The following is a 6,840-nucleotide window of genomic DNA, read 5'->3' on the forward strand; positions in this document are numbered from 1 at the left end:
TAGCTGTATAGGCTTGAATGGCCTTTTGCTGCTCCTCCATCCTCTGAAGCATATAGAGGGTTGAATTCCACCTCGTTACCACCTCTTGCTTCAGATGATGGCGGGGCAGGTTCAGGAGTGTTTGCTGGTGCTCCAGTATTCGGCACGCGGTGGCTGAATGCCGAAAGTGGCCCGCAATTCTTCGGGCCACCGACAGCATCTCTTGCACGCCCCTGTCGTTTTTTTAATAATTCTGCACCACCAAATTCAATGTATGTGCAAAACATGGGACGTGCTGGAATTTGCCCACATGTAATGCACGCACAAGATTGGTGGCGTTGTCCGATGTCACAAATCCCCAGGAGAGTCCAATTGGGGTAAGCCATTCTGCGATGATGTTCCTGAGTTTCCGTAAGAGGTTGTCAGCTGTGTGCCTCTTCTGGAAAGTGGTGATACAAAGCGTAGCCTGCCTAGGAATGAGTTGGCGTTTGCGAGATGCTGCTACTGGTGCCGCCGCTGCTGTTCTTGCAGCGGGGGGCAATACATCTACCCAGTGGGCTGTCACAGTCATATAGTCCTTAGTCTGCCCTGCTCCACTTGTCCACATGTCCGTGGTTAAGTGGACATTGGGTACAACTGCATTTTTTAGGACACTGGTGACTCTTTTTCTGACGTCTGTGTACATTCTCGGTATCGCCTGCCTAGAGAAATGGAACCTAGATGGTATTTGGTACCGGGTACACAGTACCTCAAGCAAATCTCTAGTTTCCTGTGAATTAACGGTGGATACCGGAAACACGTTTAACACCGCCCAGGCTGCCAAGGCCTGAGTTATCCGCTTTGCCGCAGGATGACTGCTGTGATATTTCATCTTCCTCGCAAAGGACTGTTGGACAGTCAATTGCTTACTGGAAGTAGTACAAGTGGTCTTCCGACTTCCCCTCTGGGATGACGATCGACTCCCAGCAGCAACAACAGCAGCGCCAGCAGCAGTAGGCGTTACACTCAAGGATGCATCGGAGGAATCCCAGGCAGGAGAGGACTCGTCAGACTTGACAGTGACATGGCCTGCAGGACTATTGGCCTTCCTGTCTAAGGAGGAAATTGACACTGATGGAGTTGGTGGTGTGGTTTGCAGGAGCTTGGTTACAAGAGGAAGGGATTTAGTTGTCAGTTTTTGAACTTGTCAATGACTTCTGATGAATGCGCTCCAGGTGACGTATAAGGGAGGATGTTCCGAGGTGGTTAACCTCCATACCCCTACTTATTACAGCTTGACAAAGGCAACACATGGCTTGACACCAGTTGTCCGCATTTCTGTTTAAATAATTCCACACCGACGAGGTGATTTTTTTTGTAATTTGACCAGGCATGTCAATGGCCATATTCGTCCCACGGACAACAGTTGTCTCCCCGGGTGTCTGACTTAAACAAACCACCTCACCATCAGAATCCCCCTTGTCAATTTCCTCCTCAGCGCTAGCAACACCCATATCCTCATCCTGGTGTACTTCAACAGTGACATCTTAAATTTGACTATCAGGAACTGGACTGCGGGTACTCCTTCCAGCACTTGCAGGGGGCGTGCAAATGATGGAAGGCGCCACCTCTTCCCGTCCAGTGTTGGGAAGGTCAGGCATCGCAACCGACACAATTGGACTCTCCATGGGGATTTGTGATTTAGAAGAACGCACAGTTCTTTGCTGTGCTTTTGCCAGCTTAAGTCTTTTCATTTTTCTAGTGGGAGGATGAGTGCTTCCATCCTCATGTGAAGCTGACCCACGAGTCATGAGGAACATAGGAGAGGGCCTCAGCCGTTCCTTGCCACTCCGTGTCGTAAATGGCATATTGGCAAGTTTACGCTTCTCCTCAGATGCTTTTAATTTAGATTTTTGGGTAATTTTACAGAATTTTTGTTTTTTGGATTTTACATGCTCTCTACTATGACATTGGGCATCGGCCTTGGCAGACGACGTTGATGGCATTTCATCGTCTCGGCCATGACTGGTGGCAGCAGCTTCAGCATGAGGTGGAAGTGGATCTTGATCTTTCCATATTTTAGTCCTCCACATTTTTGTTCTCCATTTTTTAATGTGTGGAATTATATGCCAGTAATATATCAATAGCAATGGCCTACTGTACCGTACTGCTATATATTATATACTGGTGGTCAGCAAAATTATGTACTGTCCTCCTACTACTGCGCACAACAACTAAAATGCACCACAGGTATGGATGGATAGTATACTTGACGACACAGAGGTAGGTAGAGCAATGGACTACTGTACCGTACTGCTATATATTATATACTGGTGGTCAGCAAAATGATGCACTGTCCTCCTACTACTGCGCACAACAACAAAAATGCACCACAGGTATGGATGGATAGTATACTTGACGACACAGAGATAGGTAGAGTAGTGGACTACTGTACCGTACTGCTATATATTATATACTGGTGGTCAGCAAAATTATGCACTGTCCTCCTACTACTGCGCACAACAACTAAAATGCACCACAGGTATGGATGGATAGTATACTTGACGACACAGAGGTAGGTAGAGCAGTGGACTACTGTACCGTACTGCTATATATTATATACTGGTGGTCATCAAAATTATGCACTGTCCTCCTACTACTGCGCAAAACTTAAATGCACCACAGGTATGGATGGACAGTATACTTGACGACACAGAGGTAGGTAGAGCAGTGGACTACTGTACCGTACTGCTATATATTATATACTGGTGGTCATCAAAATTATGCACTGTCCTCCTACTACTGCGCAAAACTTAAATGCACCACAGGTATGGATGGATAGTATACTTGACGACACAGAGGTAGGTAGAGCAGTGGACTACTGTACCGTACTGCTATATATTATATACTGGTGGTCAGAAAAATTCTGCACTGTCCTCCTACTACTGCGCACAACAACTAAAATGCACCACAGGTATGGATTGATAGTATACTTGATGACACAGAGGAAGGTAGAGCAGTGGACTAAAGTACCGTACTGCTATATATTATATACTGGTGGTCAGCAAAATTATGCACTGTCCTCCTACTACTGCGCACAACAACTAAAATGCACCACAGGTATGGATGGATAGTATACTTGACGACACAGAGGAAGGTAGAGCAGTGGACTACTGTACCGTACTGCTATATATTATATACTGGTGGTCAGCAAAATTATGCACTGTCCTCCTACTACTGCGCACAACAACTAAAATGCACCACAGGTATGGATGGATAGTAATCTTGACGACACAGAGGTAGGTAGAGCAGTTGACTACTGTACCATACTGCTATATATTATATACTGGTGGTCAGCAAAATTATGCACTGTCCTCCTACTACTGGCAAAACTTAAATGCACCACAGGTATGGATGGATAGTATACTTGACGAGAGAGGTAGGTAGAGCAGTGGACTACTGTACCGTACTGCTATATATTATATACTGGTGGTCAGCAAAATTATGCACTGTCCTCCTACTACTGCGCACAACAACTAAAATGCACCACAGGTATGGATTGATAGTATACTTGATGACACAGAGGAAGGTAGAGCAGTGGACTAAAGTACCGTACTGCTATATATTATATACTGGTGGTCAGCAAAATTATGCACTGTCCTCCTACTACAGCGCACAACAACTAAAATGCACCACAGGTATGGATGGATAGTATACTTGACGACACAGAGGAAGGTAGAGCAGTGGACTACTGTACCGTACTGCTATATATTATATACTGGTGGTCAGCAAAATTATGCACTGTCCTCCTACTACTGCGCACAACAACTAAAATGCACCACAGGTATGGATGGATAGTAATCTTGACGACACAGAGGTAGGTAGAGCAGTTGACTACTGTACCATACTGCTATATATTATATACTGGTGGTCAGCAAAATTATGCACTGTCCTCCTACTACTGGCAAAACTTAAATGCACCACAGGTATGGATGGATAGTATACTTGACGAGAGAGGTAGGTAGAGCAGTGGACTACTGTACCGTACTGCTATATATTATATACTGGTGGTCAGCAAAATTATGCACTGTCCTCCTACTACTGTGCACAACAACTAAAATGCACCACAGGTATGGATTGATAGTATACTTGATGACACAGAGGAAGGTAGAGCAGTGGACTACTGTACCGTACTGCTATATATTATATACTGGTGGTCAGCAAAATTATGCACTGTCCTCCTACTACTGGCACAACTTAAATGCACCACAGGTATGGATGGATAGTATACTTGACGACAGAGGTAGGTAGAGCAGTGGACTACTGTACCGTACTGCTATGTATTATATACTGGTGGTCAGCAAAATTATGCACTGTCCTCCTACTACTGCGCACAACAACTAAAATGCACCACAGGTATGGATGGATAGTATACTTGATGACACAGAGGTAGGTAGAGCAGTGGACTACTGTACCGTACTGCTATATATTATATACTGGTGGTCAGCAAAATTATGCACTGTCCTCCTACTACTGCGCACAACAACTAAAATGCACCACAGGTATGGATGGACAGTATACTTGACGACACAGAGGTAGGTAGAGCAGTGGACTACTGTACCGTACTGATATAATACTGGTGGTCACTGGTCAGCAAATTCTGCACTGTCCTCCTAGTATATACTACAATGCAGCACAGATATGGAGCGTTTTTCTGGCAGAGAACGTAGATATTTTCAGCACACTGAGCACAGATATTTGCAAGTACACTGAGCACAGATATTTGCAGCACACTGAGCACAGATATTTGCAGCACACTGAACACAACTGAGAGAACGCTGCACACGTCCTCTCCCTATCTTCTCCAATGCACGAGTGAAAATGGCGGCGACGCGCGGCTCCTTATATAGAATACGAATTTCGCGAGAATACGACAGCGGGATGATGACGTTCGGGCGCGCTCGGGTTAACCGAGCAAGGCGGGAGGATCCGAGCCTGCCTCGTGTAAAATGGGTGAAGTTCGGGGGGGGTTCGGATTCCGAGGAACCGAACCCGCTGATCTCTAGTAGAAACTAACATTAGAAGACATAAAATATACTTACAGTAGGGTTCTGAGCTTATGAAAGTGGCATTTAAAAGTAAAATGTGCTTATAGAGGTATGTTTGTGGTAAGTAATATGTAGAAAGCCAACACCTTGATTTTGTCTTTATTAATCTTGTATCCTGAAAATGAGCCATGTAATACTTTTTTTAAGGAGATTGGGTACAGATGTTATAGCTTTGGAAATGTTATGTTTGGAGCTAACTGATTTAATGCCCATGTGCTTGTATTAATAACTAAAGGTTCACTTACCAAAGCATATAACTGAGGTGGCAACTTTGTCAGGGCCGTAACTAGGGGGGGCGCCTAAAGGGGCATGTGTGCCCGGGTGCAGAATTTGAGGAGGCGCCAAGGAGTTACAGAGGAGCAGGGTTTTTTGTTTGTTTTTTACTGGCAGTGCTGTGCTGCTCCAGTGAGACAGCAGACAGCTCCCGGGGCAATGTCTCTGACCCACCTGTCTGCCCGCAGCTGGCTCCGATGCTGTGCGGGTGAGCTCCAGTACCTGGGATCTCTCCTATGATGGCTACTGCCTGAAACTCTCTTCTTTGCCATGCAGTGCTGTGACTAGCATGCGGTGCACCGTACAAGCTATAGAAGCGATCTGTGCTCCCAGTTAGCAGTATCAAACTCTACTTTGCCTCCCAGATGGGGGGATTTGGTGTAGCTTATAGGGGGGTGTAGTGTAGTGTAGTGATGTAGTGTACCATTTAGGGTATGTAGTGTAGTAATGTATTGCAGTATATAGGGGCATGTAGGGCACTGATGTGGTGTAGCATGTAAGGGGATGTAGTGTAGTGATGTAGTGTAGCATAAAGGGCATGTAGTGCAGTGATGTAGTTCAGCGTGTAGGGGATGTAGTATAGTGATGTAGTGCAGTGGATAGGGGAATGTAGTGCAGTGATGAAGTGTTATGATATAGTTCAATGTATGGGGACACACAGAGAGCATGTAGTTGAACACTCAGGTAGGGCATGTGACGCATAGATAATTTGAGGCATATAGGGGAATATTGTCCAATAGTATCCCCTTTTTTCAAAATTTGTGATAATCTAATTATTTTAGTCCGACAAGGCTTGTTTGTTTTTTTGTTTTGTTTTGGGTTTTTTTATGGGGGGGGGGAGTTGGGTGCCAAAGTACTGCCTTGCCCCGGGTGACGAAAATCCTGGTTTCGGCCCTGACTTTGTGTAGTGCTGTTAACAGCTGGGCAAGCAGTCATTTGCAGTAACTGTTTCTAAAGATATAAAGCAGAAAATTCAATGTAGAATTTTCCAGGGAAGGCTATAGTGTATAAAGTTTGTAGCTTGAGTAATATATAATGCCTTGAGTAATAACTTTATGGTGTCTGACTACCAAGGAAGGGCGTTTGCAATGAACCAATTCAGGGAGAATGGAGTTTGAACTGGTGGCAAGGATATTTGTGGATATCTTCAAGTCTTAGGTTAGTAAAGAGCTGAATCTGTAAGTTCTGCAATGGGTGAGGTCTCATCTGGACTGGATAAGACTATTACTTTGGCCTAAATTGTGAGCGGCAGTATCAAAGGTTGCCACCCTGCTAGTGTGGATTATCTTAATATTAGTATTAGAATTCTGGAGATCCTTTTTAATATTGGGCTATTGGGTCAAAGGTTCTTTTACACTTCTTAATAAACAGTAGAGATGTGCACTTGAAATTTTTCGGGTTTTGTGTTTTGGTTTTGGGTTCGGTTCCGCGGCCGTGTTTTGGGTTCGACCGCGTTTTGGCAAAACCTCACCGAATTTTTTTTGTCGGATTCGGGTGTGTT

This window comes from Pseudophryne corroboree, chromosome 8, assembly GCF_028390025.1.
Source record: "Pseudophryne corroboree isolate aPseCor3 chromosome 8, aPseCor3.hap2, whole genome shotgun sequence".
Classification (NCBI taxonomy): domain Eukaryota; kingdom Metazoa; phylum Chordata; class Amphibia; order Anura; family Myobatrachidae; genus Pseudophryne; species Pseudophryne corroboree.